Source organism: Ochotona princeps, chromosome 9, assembly GCF_030435755.1.
Source record: "Ochotona princeps isolate mOchPri1 chromosome 9, mOchPri1.hap1, whole genome shotgun sequence".
NCBI lineage: Eukaryota > Metazoa > Chordata > Mammalia > Lagomorpha > Ochotonidae > Ochotona > Ochotona princeps.
In genome coordinates, this window is record NC_080840.1 from 28,446,621 (window position 1) to 28,465,073 (window position 18,453).

Below are 18,453 nucleotides of genomic sequence, written 5' to 3' on the forward strand. Positions count from 1 at the left end.
ATAGTCTCACACTTCAGCAATAAGTATTTCCCCACTTGTAGAAGTGGCAGATTGTCCCCAACAAGCAGGACAGTAGAGCTTTTGGGAAATAGGATAGGCCTCAAAAGGCCAAAGCAGCAGCTTATAAAAGATATGTTTGGTATATGCTTGCAATGGGGGGATCTCAACTGAACTTGAACTGTGGTTATGCAGCAGGTGGAGGAATCCACCATGGTGGGAGGGTTTGGGGAGGGGTGGGGAGAATCCAAGTACCTATGAAACTGTGTCACATAATACAATGTAATTAATGAATTAAAAATAATAAACAAATTTTAAAAAACAAACAAAAAAAGATAAGAAATTAAATTGGAAATTCTTGACTTGTACTCCAGTTTCCTTCCTAAACATCTTTTATGATCCCTTCCCTTCCCCAGTTAAAGAAAAAAATGTGAATACTTTAATAATCATCACACAGAACCCAATAAAAGCAGCAGATGTTAAAAATAATTTATCCAAGGCCTAAAGACTAGAGTAAGATTCGTAGCAGAGCCACTTTCAGAAGTTTTATATTCAGGTATTGACTCAGCATCACACAAAAGCAGCAAATCTTGGGCTTTACACAGCACCATGCAAAATTTAAACAATCATTAACATTTATGATACACACTGTTGAACACACAATGAGACGTTTAAAATGACAATACTTTCTGATTATAATGTTATAAATATAAATGTTATAAATATTATAATGACATAATCTAGTAGAGAGGCAAAATATCTAAGAACAGTGATCACTAATTAAAAATCCAAAATTAAGGCAGTCTATGAATAATTCCAAGCTGCCATAGGTACAAGTATAAAAATTCACGGACCAGAAGCGTACACAGAGAACCAAGATAATCTACTTCAGAGTTGTACCTTCATGTTAAGGCAATGAGAAGCACTTGCTCTATTTTCCTGGGGAAGCTGACATGATCCATACGATACAAATAATGAAATCTACATCTAACAGGGTTTCTTGAAGACCTCTGTCTTTGAACTGTCTCATTCAAGCTATAACAACACTCTGCCTCAAGTCTTGAATCCTCCTTCCCCTAATTGCTGTGAGGCTATGGTTAAGCAGACCCTCAAACATTTTATTGGGTAAATTACATATCTGGAAGAAAAAATAATATATAAACAACTACAGAAGAATATGTTTAGAATAACATATTGCATCACAGTCATAGTAATCACAAGACTGAGAAGTTAAAGAAAACAATTCACCTGAATCAATGTTTTCTTATGCTGCAAAGAGATGGTATAAATCATTCTGTACTTACTTAAATGCCACTTTTTGAGTCCTAGGCCCTGGGTGGTGTGCAGCAAATATAAATAAATAAATAAATATAAATACATATATGTATTTAACCCCTTTTTTCATAAAATGAAGTTTTGGAGGGAGACATCAACAGAGAATTGCAATCTGGTCAAGTGAAAGTCTTGATTACAACAATCCATGATGACACAGGAACACACAGGCATGGCACCTTACCCAGATCTGGTGCCTCAAAAGGAAGCAACGAATTATCCCAAACTTCAGAGGCATGATCCTATGTAAAACTGAACTCTGTAGGTTTAATGATCTGAGACTCTATGTTTATAAACAACCTTTTTCTGACAAAAAATATGAGTCATCAGTGCCAGAGTTGTGGCCCAGTGAGTTAAACTTCTACTTGGACACCAGTCCGATTCTTATCTAACCTCCTCTAAGCAAGGCAGGAAAAGATGGTCCAAGTATTTGGACTCCTCATACCCATGTGGGATAGAACAGGGTTCTGGTGCCTTATTTCAGCCTGGCACAGCCATGGCTGGAGTAGCAATCTGAGGAGTGATTTCTCTCTCTCTCCTCTGCCTTAAAAATACAAAAATAGCATAAATATTTAAAGAAAATAGGAAGAATATCCTCAAAGGAAAGATACTATAGTACTTAGTGTATAGGAAAAAATGGCAGCTGAAAAAAGTAGGTGGTTAAATCAGACAGCATTTTAACCCATGAATAACACATGGACCCATCGATATGCGTGAGATCTGGCACTGGCAGAGGTTCTGATGGAGAAGCCTGGGCAACTACTCGGGCAGGACACAGTCCCTGCAGGTAAGTGCAAGAAGCACGATAAGGAACAGCTCAGACCAGCCAGGGAAAGGTAGCCACTAGCATACATTTGGCACAGGTCAAAGGCGGACCAGGCTGAACCACTTCACATTAGCCACTGGCGAATCTAAGCAACAGAACAGTGTGGGTCGGGTCAGGTATGGCCGCAACACATACCAATACACATTACAGCTGGGATAGGGTACATGCTGGGCTGGACTAGACTATAACCCTCACCAGCTGGAAATAGGGGTAGGAGTGGCTGGACAGAAAGGCACCCACCAGCATGTGTGGGGGCTGGATAGCGGAGGTGGTTGAGTTAAACTAGGCTTTAATGCCCAATGACATGTATGAGAGCTGAATGGGATGTGGGACAGACTAGACTAGTCGGTTGTACATAGTGGCAAGCAGGGGAACTAGGGCGGGGGGGCATCGTGGGGGTTACTGTGGGTCGCCCTGACTAGGCTGCAGCTCCCACTGGTTTCTGTAAGGGCCCAGTGTGTGCTGGGCAGAATCAGGCTGGACTGCAACACCCACTGGTTCCAGTGCAAGACAGGGCTGGAAGCAGAACTGACCCAGCAATTGCAACAACCAACTGATTGGGGCAATGGACTGTGCTGGACTCTGTACTTGCAAGTACACACAGGAAACTCGTCTGGGATAACCTCAAAATTTCTTTGGGGATCTCCCCAATCAAACTGCCGGACTTAGAACCCCAACCATAAAGAGAAGTACAGGCTCCGTGGTGTGCCATGGAGTGCAAAGGCCAGAGCTGAGCCGCTTCAGAGGCTTAGAAGGAGCAGTGGTCAGCACAATCAGGTGCACATGGAGGATATGGCAGTCTATCAGAACCTGCAGAGGACACCTGGCACCACAACAGAGGACAGAACAAATCAATCAACTGACCCAGCCATATGTTGGCAGTGAAAATCTGGGCAAACGGAGACTCTAATGCAGACTATGTCAATCAGTGGAATCTGCAACGACTTCATTACAATGGCGAGATTGGCAGCAATTCATAATGGTTGAACTATCAAAACCACTTGAGCAAGATCCTCGGAGCATCGGGGACCTGGGATGGGTGGGAGGCTGGGTGGGGCTTCTCCTTTTATCTCCCCATTTACCCCAGATACAGGAAAAAAAAAAGAGAGATTTTGGAAATAATAGTCTCACCCACTTTGCTGTAGCCCTTGAACCTTTGTGCCCTAATTAACCATGTAAAGAATGTAAAAAAAAATGGCAGCTGAAAAAAGCAAGGTGAAACCAGACAGCATTTTAATCCACGAGTAAGATTCAAAGCTTAAGATGCTAAGGAAAATATTCCTATTGTACGACATTCAACTGAATTACATCCTTTCCTTTATTCAGTAGGGGATAAAATACCCCTGGTTCCTTCTCATCCAGCATCTATTAGATAACGTAAATGGCCAAAAGATGACACATCCCAGAAGACAACTGTCTGCATATAGAAATTTGGTAAATCGTTCAAACTGGAAAAATTATAATTCAACCTCTTAAGGGCTTGCTTAAACTAGTAATTCCATATTATAATAAATCACTTTCATTAAATGACATTTAACTACCAAATCAGAACTACGGAGCTTAGATTTAACTTGTGCCAACATCTGGAGCAAACTAGTATTGATAACCCTGATTCATTGAACAATTTGCTCTAATTTGTTTCATTATGCAGCACATGTAATTAGCACTAGAAATAAATATTGCAGAGTATTCAGTTAAAGAAGCACTCTGAAAATAGTTAATTATCCACAATTAGCATCTCAAAAGGATTTACATTTTGTACCTATTTTAATCTGTTTAGGAAACTTGGCATACATGCAATATATGTCATGTTAAGAAAAGTAGAACCAGATTTTAAATTCTGCTTAGTTATTTAAATGCATTTTCTTAAAGAAATAATGCCAAAACAGAAGCATGACTAAGGTGAAAATGACAGAAATAAAAAAGATCAAATTTTTATTTATATTCAAATCAAGATCTGTAATGTGCTAATTAATAAAGTCATCAAGAGGAATGAAGCACAAATCAGGCCATCAAGCTTGGATTTCCACATTAAATCTAAACATTGATTATCATTTATTGAATACTACCAATTGCGAGGCATATACTACTCAACACTTTAAGACCATCGCCTCAACAGTTCTGAAAGGTATTAACATTCCTATACTTCAGGAAAAATCAGTAAGACACAGATGCAGAAGAACGCACAGGTACCTTGCTAGGAAGTGTCACGTGCCAAGATGTGATATCAAGTTTGTTAAACTCCAAAGACCACACTCCTATCTTATTAGGACATTACAGTCAACATCTACAGGATAAGCAATGAAGAGAGCAAGACATAATCAGACTTTCTTCTCAGCAGATGTAAAAAAGTGACTTCTTTTCCATGCCATTACATTAAAACAAATGCTTCATGAATGAATTTTATATTTATAGCATTACTTTCCTAAAGTTTCTAATTTTACTTGGCATTTAGTAAAATCAACTACATACAGATACTTAATCAATGAACACTGCCCCCTAACCAGCTAGAAAATTAGATTTTAGCTTCATTCTCTTTACCATAACCTACTACAATACCATTACTTCTGCTAATTAATTGCTTTCAGCACAATTATTTCTGTTTAATAACTAAAATACATTACAGTTTTCAACTTTTAGACCCTTCATATTCCAACTTTATCTCAGGACTCTAGTTCTCATTTTTATGGTAATGTTTTGACTAATTCATTTTTAATTCATCCTTTTACTAATGAAAAATTGAATGATTTATTAAAACTAATTCGATCAATTATGAAATCACTAAATTACTTTGATGAAACACTGCTTTCCCCTCAACATGCACACACATATACACACTTGAGATTTCCTTCTTTCTTCTGAATATATTGTTTCCTTGGAAAATTTGTAAACAGAATTTTAGTTTGTTATCAACCGAACTCCAGTAGCTTTTCCAGTTGGTGTTGACTTCATCAACATTTTTTTTTGCTATAAGCTTGTATGCTTTTTTAAATGCTTGTATGCTTGAAGTTGGCAGCATAGAATAGCTTAAAAAATTACATACATAATTTATTAATGAAATTTTGGTAATATACTTCCTCAAAAATTTTATTGATAAGAAAAAGAGGAAGAGAGAAAAGGATGTCACAAGAAAATTAGCAGCCATATCTAGGAATCCAATTTATTTTCTTTCATTTACTCAAAAGTATTTATTCACATACTTTTAAGCAGAAATTTCAGTGGATTTTTACCACAGTGGAATCATTTCTAATGGAATAAACACTGTGAGTGCTTGTGTGTGTGTGCTTACAAACTGATCTCTGAATATTATTTATATTAATACATTAAAATAAATTATATATGATAGTAAAATATAAAGAGAGAACAGTTCATAATATAGTGAGGCAAAATAAATAACGACTAAGAACTTAATGGTTTTCCATTTCAAGATTAAACTCCTTTGTTGTTCTTTCTACATATTTTTGGGGGGCTCTTCAATAGTTTAGTCTCATTTTCAGAATCAATGAGAGCTCTATAGAAGGAAATTGAAGGTGTTATTGAGCAACACAAATGCAGCATAAATGACTCAGGAAATGCTTAGAATATAGTCTGAAATGCACGAAACAGAATATTTTAATATCATATTAGATATTGTCAGTAAGGTGGCAAAAGCAATGGCTACTACTGAATGAGCAAAAATAATTTCAAAAATGCAAACAAATACCTTTTTACTGAAAGTCTAACATTTCTCTAGAAATTACAGATTGCCACATTCTTAGACAGCCACTTTTTTAGCACAAAACAGCAGCAGTGTTTGAAAGCAGTCATGCAAGAAAACAGCCTTTCTCAACCCTGCTCTTTTAATCCATGTAGTTACTATCAATATTAACCTCTTATAGAAATGCTTGTACAATATAACTATTGAACTTTCTTACTAAGAGTGTTGCTGTAGCTGTTAGTCATCCCTATAATGTATTTTGCAATCAGCTAAATCATCAAAGTATTTTTTAACAATGAGCAGTTCAGAAGTGACAGATCTACTTTCTTGTTCACAACTGCTTATCAGAGAATAGATATCACATATGTTTTCCAGGTGCTTCCTATAGTTAGGATACCTTCACAGAAGCCGCTCATGAAAGATAAGGTCATAAAAAAGATGAAAAATGTGTGAGCTTCATACACTTATGGTTTTATCATCAGACAAGATAGCTGTGGTTAAAGGACTCTAACAGTCAGAAACAGAAAACTGCAGCTCACATTGAAGGGCGAGGACATGAAAGTTGAAGATTCAGTTTGTGTTTGCTTTGCCTAATAGCCTCACATTACTGTTTGGCTCAAAACAATTGCTTACTTATAGATTATCCAAACAAAATGTCATGTTAGATTAACTCTCCACTGCCAAATTACAGGCACGGTTCTATCTCCAGAAACAAAAACAAAAGCAGGCAAGTGTTGTACCCTTATGGTAATATCTTACAGGAACTCTAAACATTTCACCTCTTTAAAAAGAACAGCCCCATCAAATCACAGTGTCTGACTCAAATCTCCTCTTGACTTGCTGTACACATACGAAACAACTGGGATCCTTACAGTTTGCTCTTATGTTCAAAACTGCACGTGATTTCCCTGAACGTGTTTCCTTTAACTCTTTAATATATCATCATCTTGAATATAGTCTTTCTCAAGTCTCTGAATATAAAGAAATGAACTTATCAAAATAACAGAAGCCACATTTACTCGTCTATGAGTTTTCAGATCCTAGATGAGGAACCAATCGTGAAACAGTTGCCAACAAGACAGTGCCTTTTCATTCTGGAAATAAACTGAATTTCCACAGCGGATGTAAGTCTACTGTAATTTGTAGCATTTTATCACAGATGCTACACGAGAAATGATTGAAATTATTAATGTTAATTGCACCCACATCATATAAATGTCACAATTAAAATATCAGTAATTTGAAAAAAATGATTTATAAATTTTAATGTATTAAATGTTAAAGTATTGATATTCCTGCTGTCAATATCACCATACATTGTGAAGGGCATTTTTTTTCCTAGTTTAAGTTTCCCAAAAATAGAACATAGGAGAAATTTCCACATAAGATAAATTTTAAGCAAAATTCTCATTGGTGTAACATTCAATAACTTTATTGTTCATTATTTCCCTCAATGAGCATCTGAAAGGATCAAATATATTCAAAACAGTGAAAAGAAAAATGATGTTCTCATTTAAAGTCATTTTCATATGTGTGTATATACATATATACACATATATATTCTGAAGCTTATATTGAAATAATGATTTTCATTATTGCTGTTCTTTTTTTCCTCACACTCCCCCCAAAAAATCCCCAAACTCTACTGCCACTAATATTATAATCAGAGAATTCTGTATAACTAAGATAATTGTTTTTTCAAAGATGAGATACGGGAATGCATGAGGTCTGTACATGAAAGTATTCTGAACCACAATCTGCCAATTCTTAGATCTGTTGTTTTGCTATAAAGAAAAACAGGTTTTTTTCTTTTCAGTTTTCTGGACTGTCTTTTCACTTCAAACCCTTCATTCACTTACAGAAGCCATCAACAGGGTTTGGCACGGTCACCTAGTGGCTAAAGTCCTTGCCTTCTATACACCAGGAATCCATAAGGATGCTGGTTTGTATCCTGTCTGCTCCACTTCATATCCAGCTCCCTGCTTGTTGCCTGGGAGAGCAGTGGAGGACAGCCGAAAGCCTTGGGCCCCTACACTCATGTGGGATAACTAGAAGAAGCCCTTGGCTCCTAGCTTCAGACTGGCTCAGCTCTGGCTGTTGCAGCCACTTGGGGAGTGAACCAATGGGTGGAAGATCTTTCTCTCTGTCTCTTTTTCACTGTATAAATTTGACTTTCCAATAAAAATAAATAAATCTTGAAAAAAAAGAAAAGCATCAACAATAACAATGTCTGAAACCATGTCCCCAACAAGCCAATCTAATCTTCACAGAAAGATCAAACCAATTTGAGCCAAAAATGATATTTAAACATGATTTTCTGTATCCTCTCCCTCTTTATTCTTCACCCTCATACCAAACGACTCATTCCAGAGGGGTTATTTCTCTCTGGCAATCCATTTAAGACTATGATTCATAACAATTACTCATTACCCAGGTGTTCGATTACTACACCATCGATTCCTTTACACGCAGATTTTACTCGAACCACACTTGAAAATGTTATGACTGAGAAGTGGACAATGGAAAAGGAATATTCTGGGACAAGCTAAAAAAGACTTAAGCCCATATCTGGAAAAAAAAAAAAAACCACAACTTCAAATATCCTAATTTTGAATGACTCCCAGTGCTCAGAATTAAAGGACATAAAGTCCCTCATAAACCACTTTTCCTTTGCTTTATTGCTGGAATTGAATCTCACCCTTCTGTTTTCTCTCTGTTGTGGCTTAAATTTGCACTTAATGCCTCTGCTTTCAAGATCGTTTTCATCCTCTCATCACTTCCTACCCTTTCCTCCCAATCACAGCTCTTCTTGATGCCTTGGATGCACACTTCGGTCCTCACTGCTCTCTGCTTGCTCATTTATCATCCACAAGCTGCTTGGGACAGCTGCAGCTCCTTCCTCTAGTAACCCATTACTACTTTTTAGCTAGGCCTTGCCTGTTGAGCATTTGATTTTATCTCAAACATTACACTCAGAGACATTTTCTCTGACCTTTCTCACTAGGTTGAAGCACTTTTCACTGTTTATGTGCATGTTTACTCAATACCTGCCTCCCCACTAGGATCTAAACTCAAGGAGAGCTAGGACCCTCCCTGTGTTTAATCACAATATACCCAAAGTACGTCTCACAATAACTAACACATGCTTAGTATATATTTACTATATTGGATTAAGCATAGATATCTGCTACTGAGATTGAGTCCTTAATTATTCCATAAATCAAGAAAAACAAATAAAACCTGTACTTTGTGTAAGCTAAAAATCTTCCTAGAATGAACTTGGGCAGTTGGTCACCTGATTATAAGGAGCAAAAAAGCTCACTTTTAACATATCACTTCATTAGTCTCCCTTCTAGACAATGGGGTAGAAGGCAGAGGATTCAGTGACCATTTCAGGAACCTCTTCTTACAACTGAACTTCACCTCCAAGTAGCCCTCATAACTGAGGGGGGAAAATATGCTGGATCATGTTAGCCAGATCCTAATCCAGATGCCCAACTAACTGCATCACCTGGGGCACTCAGGAATATCTTGACAAAGTAGCTATCTGGACATTTTTTGTCTTTTCCACAAGGTCTTCCCAAAGTACCTTCCTTGTTCTTGTCTTAAAGCTATCGTTGGTGACTGGCACAAACACTGACAAAACACTGTATGCCACACATCTTCCAGACTTTCAGATATGTGAAAGAATTCTCTCTTGTCTCAGCTTCACATTTTAGCACAGTGGTTTCAAAATCAGACTTCTCATGAATATCTGTAGTCTTTGAAGTGACTTAGGGCATCTTATCCTCCAATGATAATATTTGGAAGTCAGATAGTGTGCATGCAAAAACATCTGAAGACTCTCACTGGAGACTTTCCAACAAATTAGGAAGTGAAACCAATGCTGATCATGTTGTTTCCTATGAGATCACCCACTGGTAAAAATACAACAAAGGTTTTGAGAGGTGTAAATTTTACACAACGGAGAGCACGAAATTATGATTTCATACTTGGGTGCAAGGTCTTGGTAGGGTCTATAACAGTGAGGGGTCTGAAGTTTATGCTTCACTAACCTGATCCCAAGTTTCCCTCTGAGAAGCAATCATAGTAACAGTCAGAGTGCCCTGTCTGCTAGGACAAACACCATTGCCTCAAATATTCAGGCATTCGGAAACCAGGGTCATTCCAGGCTCAGCGTCCCAATGCAACATCCAAGACTTACCTGAATACTCAATTTCAGAATTGCTCAATATTATTTTGAACTGTCATTTTATGTGAAATAATTAAATAATTGTAAAACAAATTTTAAGGGAGAATGTGTAAGAGGGCATGTTTAAAATTTTGTAGCAAAAAAAATATAAATACTTGAGATCCAGTCACAGATTTGTAATAATATACTTTCCATGAACTTAAAAATACGTATGACCTTCAATTTTCTGTATCAAAATAAATTTTCTTTTAATTTCATGTTATCCATGAACGTTTCAAAGTACCCTGAGATATCAAATTCATTTGGCAATGTTAAGTGTGAATTAAGAGAATACGCAGAGCATTCATCATTACAAAATAATATTTTTACTAATAATCTGATATTTTTGACCACGTTAAGTTTCTTCAACACAAGTGTCAATACTATAGATAAAACATATCTAGTGGGGGCAAGTACACTGGCTCAATAGGTTAATCCTCCACCTTGTGGAGCCTGCATCTCATATGGGCACTGGTTCTAATCCAAACTGCTCCACTTCTGATCCAGCTCCTTGTTTTTAGCCTAAGGGAACAGTGGAGGATATTCCATATCCTTGGACCCCTGCAACCAATAGGAGACCCAGAAGATGCTCCTTGCTTCAGACTAGCTCGGATCTGACTTTCACAGCTAGTTGGGGGAGTGAACCAATGGATGTAAGATCTATCTATCTCTCCTTCTCTTGGTAAATCTGCCTTTTCAATAAAAATAAACAAATAAATCTTCAAAATGTATGTTGAAAAAATACACCTTTCATGAATTGAGATTGTGCTAATATGTGTTTACTTTTTAAACAACATGCCATACTCTTTGAAGTTGTTATTTCAGGACTGGTATAGTAGCAGAGTATGCTAATCCACCACACTGTGGCACCAAGTATCCCATACAGGCACCAGTTTATATCCCAGCTGTTCCACTTCTGATCCAGCTCACTATTTATGGTCTGGGAAAGCAGGGGAAGATGGCCCAAGTTCTCATGTCCCTGTACCCACAAAAGAAACCTTGAAGAAGCCCCTGGCTCCCAGCTTCGGATGCACAGAGCTCTGGTCATTGCAACCATGTGGGGAGTAAACCAGTATATGGTGAAACATCTCTATTTCTCCCTCTCTCTGTGTGAAAATTACCTAATTTAAATAAAAAGAATTATTAATCCTTCTTAAGAGTTATTGCTATTTTGTTATTCTCCAAGGAACATGCTATTGAGTAAGAAACATACATGCGGGTGAACAGTTTATTTTATAAGATGTTTATATTTACTTTTATTGGAAAGCCAGATTTACACAGAGAAGGACAGAGATTGTCAACTGTTTCACTCCCCAAGTGGCAACAACTGGAGCTGTGTCGATCCAAAGCCAGAAGCTTCTTCCAAGTCTCTCATGTGGGTGCAGGGTCCCAAGGCTTTGGTTCATCCTTGACTGCTTTCCCAAGACATAACAGAGAGCTGAACAGGAAGTGGATCAGCTGGGATATGAACTGGTGCCCATTTGGAATCCCGATGTATGCAAGGTTTAGGCTACCATGACAGTCCCTGGTGAACAGTCTCTACACAAAAGGATACATATTACCACAAGGAAGCTAAGAATGAATAGATTGTTTCTGTAATCAACTCAAAGTTAACAGACTAACCACCTTATGTATGTATGTATGTGTGTGTGTTTTATCTCATACACGTTTTCTCCTCTTATTCATGCTTTTAATCTTTAAGAAATGAGAATAAAAGCAGGAGTCTCAATGAATCAGTTAAATATATCTTGGCAGTATGGTATTGGATTTTCAATTCTGCCCATAGCTACAATGCCATGATATGCTTAAATCACAAAGAGTTAAACTTGTAAGCCTTACTAAAGGACTATAACACCACCATAAAATGGGGATAAACAGCAGAAGGGGGAAAGAAAAATGAGGATGGGAGGGGAACGGAAGAACCCCTATACCTACAGAAGTGTATCATAGAAACAATAACAATAAAAAAATAGATGAAAATATTTTGAATGAATTCCTCTTCCTGCTTCTATAAATGCATGGTCATGTGTGAGCATTTGCATATAGCCACACATAAGAAAATCAGAAACAAGTAACGTAATTTCTCAGTTTAGTTTAATAAGCCTGGGATATAATTTCCACTTGAAAAAAACACAGCTTATCTGAAATCCAAAATATAATGTCTTATGCTAATTCTATGGTGACAATGGAAATTAGATCCAATAGCATTGCTAAATAGGTAGAGGGGGAAAATGTTCTATATATTTGTGCTGTAGATTGAAACCTTGATAAATCTATATCTATAAAAATAATCCCTAAGTAGACTTTCCTTTCTCGCTGTCAGAAAAATATAATCACAGCCTACTGTCGGTGCAATTCCACTTCCCATCTCTGCTATGTGCGTTGCGACTGGGTAAGATACAGCCACTGTCAAGTTTCAGAACAGTTCCTTGTCTAATCTTTCTACTTCTCCAGATCTTTGATATAGAACCTGTTAGAATGTATTGCTTATTTTTCCAGTTCCTATGTTTATCTCACTTCCACTCTTACCATCTGCTGTACTGTATTTCCTTCAGAAAAGTGAAAAGTTTTCACAGTGCCCACAGCTTTCCTTGAAAACAATGCCTCCTTCCCCTCTTCCTTCCTTCCTTTCTCTGCTTTTTATTTAGTCTTAGTTAATCTTAAGGTCAAACTTTTTTTTTAAGAGTTCACTCTGCAAACATGTCTACAGAGCTGAAATTTCTATCCAAATACTTGTGATGGATTTGTAAATATCCCTGGTACTTATTACTGGACCCTGCCCATAGACACACATTTTCTTGTGTCTCCAATCTTTTGACGTACATGAGAACCACATCACAAGGGAAAGGGTTAAAAAATTGTGGCTTACTGCAATACAACTAATAAAAATAACATAATTATCCCCCCAGGGTAACACAGATATTCAGTACACTAAGGAGCATACAAATATAAGCTTTACATTGCAATTCCAACTCCACTTACTGCAAACTGGCTTATACTGGCAGCATTTAAAGAGGTACCTCAAAATATTCTAGCTCTTTTATTTATTGGTTTTTGCAAATACCCTCATTTTAAACTGACCGATCACATTCAGTAGATACTTACCGGAGAACAAAAGGTTGAAAAATTTGAGTTTTATGCTATGTATATAGTCAGCCTATTTTGGATGTACTCAACTCTGCCATATAAATTTTATAATAGTGGACATAAGGAACCAACATTAATTGCCTATTTTATTTGGTATCAGTAACTCAAGTTTCAATGCACATTAAATTTTAGTAGCCTTGTGACTCTGGTCAAGTTACTGAGCCTATAAAGATCACAAGTGAAAATAGTGGCTAGTCTGTAAGAAAACTGATGTAACAATACATGTATTCCAAAATGCCTGACTTTCAGGAGCAGTCACAAAATTAACATAGTTGTTACCATTACCATAATCCTTTCAACTGGTACACAGTCTCAAGGCAAATCTCAGGAATCTAAATGACAAAGCTGAGATAGGAATCTATTCTATTCCTTATCAGTATTAACTTCACTGATGCAACATGTTCAGTTATTTTTACTTGAATTTCTAAGAACAACAAAATAGTCACTTTATCACTGTAATTAAAATCATCATTATCAAAGCTTTTCATATTTCCCTTTATATTCTCCATATTAAGGCCCACCAAAAAGACAATTTTCCTGTCAGGTAATATATGGGCAAACATTTTCATACTTTTTATTGCTTCACAATTGATAACAAAATCATTGTGAGAAATCTTACATGCTAATAAGAAATTTTAAATTTCACATGAAAAAATGAAGAGCTCTCAAAATCTCATTTAAATCTAAGAAATTATACAGAATCAAAAAAAAATCTTTAAATCGCTTACAATATTTAAGGATAAAATGCACAGGAGACACAGTTGCCTCCATGAGGTTAGTTGTAACAATGTTATCTCAAATCTCAAAAAAACCAAGGGTCACATTCAGGGTTGTCAATTATAGTAACTCTATTAGATTAAGAAAAATCAGCTACCAGGTATCCTTAATACTATTTCTACTTCTACTTGTTTTTTTTTTCACTGTGTCTGTTTTTTGTTTTGTTTTGTTGCTTTAGAGATGAAGAAGGAAGGGACGGGCAGAACATGGGCGGGGAAGATTGGAAAATGGGAGGAAGAGAGGACAGAGGAGACACGGGGAGGACATAAAAGGAAAAGGATGGAGAAGGCGAGAGACGTGAGAGCAGGGGAGGGGAGAAGCAAAGGAGAGAAGGGGAGTGACACAAACAAAATTAGACACAAAGAAATGCGGTTTCCATACACAGGTGTACTTCACTATTGCCCTTGACATCCAAGACCAGGCAAGGCCAAACCAGGAGCCAAGATAATTAATCTGCACTCACATGTGTGTGGCAGGCATGCTACTACCACAGCCATCTCAAGGATGGGCAATAACAGGTAGCTGAAACCAGAAGTGGAGCCAGGACTTGAATCCAGCACTCTGATAGGAGATGCGGGGACTCGAGGCAGCATTTAATCATTAGGTGAAATGTCAACCTTTTAGTTTTGTTGACATGGAAATACATATTAAAAATTACATAGAAATCATTTCTGAACATGAATATTTATTAGTATGAATTTGGTTCAAATAAACATTTGCAAAATAAAACTGAAATAAAAATGCTTTTAATTTAAAAATATTTACACAATCACAACCTCATCAAAGCTTTTCTTAAAAAAAGCATGAGTTTATCCTTCAACCCGTAACATTATTAACGTGGTGAAGATATTTAAGAAGCCACAAAAATAAGTACTTCTCTTTTATACTACCAAGTCAGTGATTGACTTTCTCAACCCTTAGGCTAAAATTGAAAAATTCAATAAATAATAAATAAATTCCTGTTTCAATGCTTCATAAAGCACCAATAGGTTAAATAAACTTATACTATTAATCTAATTTTCAATATTGTAGGGGAAAATATCTATATTTAAATATTCCAGGTAAACAAGGATTCTTGCTAATACAAAACACATTACCCATAAAACCAAATCATGTTTCTCTAAATTGTAAAATAGTTTTATATTAATTTTCAAGGTACTATTTGCAGTGATAAAGCTAATATAAAATAACAATAAAACTAAATAGCTCCCAATGCGGAAACATTTAAGAAGAAGCAAAATATACTTTATTACATTATGAGACAATTTCAGACATTATTAGAAATCTGGAGAACTGTTTTATATACATTAATATGCCTCAAGAAAAGATTTTCAGCTGACTGCATGTTTGAGGTCAGTTGATTATGAACTCACAAAATAGCAATGAATTTAGAGTTTCATATATGCAAAAGTGGTACACATTATGATGTAGGAGGGTATTTTACAATTTGTGGAAAATTGAAGTAAAATATGGATTTGTTTAGGTGAGAAAAACCTTGAAATCATATGCATTTTTTTCTTAACATGCATAGACTCTGCAAAACTTCTGATATGCATGTAGTTCAAAAGTAATTTCATTCTATTTTTATGAACTTTCTGAAGTATCCACATATGATTCAGATAAATAACATTAAATAATCACTTTTAATTTTGTTGAATTTGTTATATCTGGGATCAGAAATAAGGCAGGCACTGAATGACTTATCTAACCCTTATCTACAGGCTACTGAGTGATGAAAAAAATTTTTTACACATTCTGGTATCAGTAAAACAAAGAAAATGATGGCTTTCCTATAAAAACAGAATTCTTCAGCATGCCACCCTCATTTTCCCAACAATATTGTGTATATCTGTTTAAAGAGAGAGCAGTTTTACGTCAACCAAGAACCAATTACGATGATGGCTACAAGAGTTAGATAACCTTGTCATTGGTGGAATATTTTTTTCAATCTCTTGAGAAAAATACAAAAGAAACTATTATGGCCTGTATTTCTATTCTGTAAAAAAAAAAATCATTTTATATTTGTCCTAGCCAAATATTAAGAAAAAAAAAAACTTTGTAATTTCAAAATAAATTTCACCAAAAAAAAAAAAGGAAAAAAATATTAGATCCAGGAAAACAGAGAGTTTGCCAAGGAACAGTAATGTCATGTGGAGGGAGGGGGAGTTCTGAGGAAGGGAGAGCAGGTCCCTGCCAAGCAAAGCTGGGGGCTGTTCAATCAGCCCTATCAGGGCTCCATCAGTGTCTCCACTCCAGCCAAATCCAGAGAAAACAAGGAGTCAAAGATTCAGGTCAATAAGCTTATAGGCGATTTGCACAAACAGCTCCTCCAGCAAGGTAAGAAACAAAGTCATATTGGCTTTTCTTTTTTATTCCTTCTCTTTGAACTCCCTGGTCCAAACACACCCTGGAAATGTCAATGTTATATGCAAGAATTTAAAGAGCTGAGCTTCTTAATCCCGTTAAGAAAAAAGGAACAGAGTGGCCTGTAAAGATCCCCTTCCTGACTGAACTCAAAGTGATTATGGCAGAGCTGCCCTATGTGGTTCTGATTCTAGTCAGCCAAGCATCAGAGGAGGGAAAGACATGTCATTATAGTCATAACTGAAGAGAAAAGAAACTACATTGATGGAAAAGGATGTATGAAATGTAATGACATGGGCCTTCTGAACCAAGAAACCAGATCACATGAAGGTTTGTGAATCAAGCAAAAAACAAACAGCTACTAACTCTCACCACCGCAACTGCATGAAGGTACAGTGCTTTTTAATTTGCTTTTTTCAATTCTTCTTCTCAAAACTAAGATCTAGATAATGTTTCTGTTGCTTTATTTCCACACAGGGTGCAAAGTAGATTAATGGCAATAATCCAGGTTCAGGTTTCTTACATACAATCCAAGCAGAAATACAGTTTCGTCAGTAATCTCTTAATTTTTAAACAAAGTTAGCAAAACACACAAACTGTTGATAAGAAAAAAAAAAACAAAGGAAGACATGGCTGTTTCAATAAGTCTGCCAACATATTGGCAGAAATGGGCACAATGATGAAACTTGTTCTAATTTTCCTGCCGTTTACTCTTTATTTTCTGATACAAGAATGTGGAAAGTCAAAGCAAACATGTATCAGATGCTGTTGTTCTTATTGATGGGGAGTGGATGGGGAGAAAGTGACTCATACCATCCTCTAACACCCCCAAACTGCCATACTGGACACAACATTAATGAGCTGCAGATGGAGGCTCACCTAGCCTTTGGCTAAGCAGTAGGATTCTGATGGTGTTTTCAGCAGCTCCTGAATAGCTCCCATTCACCTGCTATGCTTTGTTGCTTTAACCTTCACTTTCTACAGACCTGTCTTCTTTAGGCACCTACAAGTTGTGTTTTACCAGGCCTCTTTTCCTGTTTGGACTCAGCTCTCCTCTGTGACTCACCAAAAAACAGTCATATTCCCCAAGCCTTCCAGTGGGGTAGGATTCCAACAGATTCCTAAAGCAACAGGTTCCACAGGTAGGGCTACAGCTCTCCCACTCCCCAGCTCTCTGCTGTCCTCTTCTGGCTTCCTGCAACACTGGCCACCTAGCTAACTGCACGTGTGAATGTGTATTATAAGCTCAGTCTTACTCTCATATCTCTGCTTAAAGCACCTTACGTTTCATTCTTTACAAAATAGCATGCAGAGGTACACACCGAGATATAATGTCATTCTATCATCCTTACCTGTTCTATTTCTTCTCGTGGTGCTCAATGTCGCCCAACAAACAACAGATGTCTAACAAACAACAGATTCTTCAAAGATCATCTGAGGTCTGAATGTGGTCTATTAATCAGAAGTGAGGCAGCTACCAACACAACTGTTTGTTTGCCTTTGGTTCTGTATTAATTATTTCTATGGTTATTGTTGCATCCAATTCCAGGTAACAAATGTTTCATTCCTTTCCTCTAATATACATTGCATTTTCCCATTTATCCAACGCTTCCTCTGACTATTCTCCATATCCAACTACTAGGTTTCTTTTTAGTCTTCTAAAATTACCTTTGCTGACATCTTTTTCCCTTTCAGCCTTCATTGAGAGAGCAGTGATATCAGAGAACAATTTGTGAGGGCTTTCAGTAACTTTTTTTTTTCAGATAATCAGCATTGATAACTTAAAGTTCACTGACACATGGTTTCTTTCTAGTTGAGGTTTTCAACAATGCCATATTCTGCTAGCCTACAGTGACACTGATCTGACACTTTCTTTCCTGTTCATATATCCTCTGACATTCTCCTGGAATGGATCCCATGACCTGTTTATTTCTATCTAGTCATTTAAAAAGTTTGAATAGTTTAGAGATGAAACCCTCTTCTAAATAATGAATAATAGTAAATTGTTTGAAACCTGATCCATACTGACTCCATGATAAAACTGTTTCTAAGTTTACCCAAGTGTCGCTAATAGACGACAGC

At 36.7% G+C, this 18,453-nt stretch overlaps 1 protein-coding gene across 2 annotated transcripts in view; it reads right to left on the reverse strand.

Moving 5' to 3' along the window:
• ZFPM2 (zinc finger protein, FOG family member 2) overlaps positions 1–18,453 on the reverse strand; it is a 452,842-nt gene that overhangs the window by 338,732 nt on the left and 95,657 nt on the right. The gene's annotated exons all lie outside the window — the stretch shown is intronic.